Raw genomic sequence first — 2,331 nt, forward strand, 5'->3', positions numbered from 1 at the left:
CACAACCAAACAGAGTCTAAGAGAACACTATGAAAAATTGTAATATAGATTCATAACAGAAAAAGACATTAGGTTAAAACTAAGGAAATTTGAATAAATGATGGACTGTATTTAATAATGTTCCAATACTGGCTCATTAACTGTGACAATGTACCATACTGATGTGGGATATTAATAATAGGGCAAACTGGATGTGGATTATGTAGAACTTCTCTGATTATCTTCTTAATTATTCTGTAAATCTGTAAAAAGAAATACATCTCTCTTCCCTGCAAAAATCTTTAGACTTGTCAATTGGGTTCCATGTGACATTCAAACAATAAGTGCATAGTTACTTTTTAATTAGTTTCTTTGCTGTTATGCAGATTGCATGCTACTTAACCTGTTTTTGCAATATTGGAAGATGAGTTTCAGTCAAATAGCCTTATAGATTTCTGGAAGGAATCCTGAACTAGTAAGAAATGAGTTTCACTACAAAAGTATTCGCTTCATGGTAGCAACCCATCAGGTATTTTTGCAGCTACAAATCTTGAAAAGTAGTATAACACACTGTACTGTTACATAAATTGAAAAAGTGTCTCCTGAAAGTGAATTTCAGAAAACATTGACTTGCACCAGAAAAGAGTTATGCTGCAATGATACTATGTCAAGTCTTTCTGAAATAATGCACTAATCGAACCAATTCTTCATACCATGTTTCTTTCTTAAACTTTTTCTTGAGCATGCTATACATATAACTTCACATTTGTGAAGCAAAAGTTACCTAAGAAATCTAGCCTAAATAACTACAAGTGGTTGTGTGTGTGTGTGTGTGTGTGTGTGTGTTTTAATTTCTTTAAAAAACATATTGGTGTATGGGAATTAATATTTTGGAGCAAATGTAAACTCAGCTGGGACTAGGATTCTACCTTATCCTATGTTCATCTTATATATTAATTATTAAACTAAGGTAAATTAAACAATGACATTGGTTCTATACTCTGTGACACGAATTCTATTTTATATAATCTCTATATAGAACTGCAGAATTACCCTTATACCTCTATTGTCACTGTAATTCTCATATTTTGATATTGTTCCAGTATTACTTCCTCTTTTTATGAATTATACCAAAGTGTATAATTATTTAAGCACAAAAATATTTACTAGTTTGTTATACACTTTTCTAAAATGCAAGGTATATTTATTCCCTTTGTAACAAGATGAAAGAAAAAAATATCTTTATTATGTTGAAGATGAAAGTTATAATTGGAATGCCAGACATTGTTACCTCCATCCATTAAAACCACGTTATGTTCCAATGGAGACCATGGGTAGTGTCTACTAATTATAAACCTGGATAACCTAAGCTGAAAATATTAGTGTGAGGAAAGCCTATGCATATGAATATTTACTGTACAATTGTGGGTTGGAGTTAAACATTTACTCACTCATTTTCACTTGTCTTAAATGTATCCTCTGCACCTTTACCAATCTATTTTTCTCAGTGTCAGTGTGAGAGAATCTTGGAGGAGACAGGCATTTTACCAGGGATGATGATGATGATGATGATGATGATGACTATTATTATTGTTGTTGTTGTTGTTATTTATTATTATTATTATTTTGCTGAGTGAGTGGATAGAGCTTTCTCATTGAAGAATCTGCTAAGGCCTTTGAGAAACCTGGCTTTTAATGGTCACTAATGACATGTTATATAATTCATTTTCATAATATGTTTAAGCGTAACTTACACTTTATAAGACGATGTGAACATGTGAACTTTTCATAAATGCTCATTTAAATACTCTTTTCTATCTCATTTTATTCTGAAAAAGATGTGAGATGCATACTCTGTATCTTGTTTCTTTACTTAATTTTATCAGAGACAATAGGTTAAAAAGGACTGCACTAAGAAAACACTCAACCACATTAGCTGTGTTTTCTTGATCTATTTCAAAACCACCAGAAATTATCTTTAAAAATATTTGAAACCATAATTTGTTAAATGTATTTCTTTACATCATGTATTTAATGAGACAAAGGTATGTTAAGATAACTTAAAACAAAACTGCCTGGTGTGTGGTTGCATTTGAACACATGCACGTAGTTTTCCACTGCAGTGACTTCTGTCTTTGGAGTTTCACGTCAGGCACGCACGTTTTCAGTTCTAGGACAGGTGAAGAGCTGAGTGCTGCACTTACTCGCAGGCAGTAGGATCTGTAACACAGAAGGGATGAGACATTGCAATAGGCAATTTCCCCTTATTGCAAATTTAACTGATTTGTATCTCCATTTTGTAATTTGGAAAGGCAAGAGATTTTTGTTACTTTCAGCTACAGAGAATTGCAT

General features: G+C 32.2%; 1 protein-coding gene across 1 annotated transcript in view; it reads left to right on the forward strand.

Moving 5' to 3' along the window:
- Nucleotides 1–2,331, forward strand: part of LOC103602793 (gamma-1-syntrophin) — a 184,541-nt gene that overhangs the window by 159,199 nt on the left and 23,011 nt on the right. The gene's annotated exons all lie outside the window — the stretch shown is intronic.

Source organism: Galeopterus variegatus, unplaced genomic scaffold (assembly GCF_000696425.1).
Source record: "Galeopterus variegatus unplaced genomic scaffold, G_variegatus-3.0.2 Scaffold4305, whole genome shotgun sequence".
In the NCBI taxonomy this organism is placed as follows: Eukaryota; Metazoa; Chordata; class Mammalia; order Dermoptera; family Cynocephalidae; genus Galeopterus; species Galeopterus variegatus.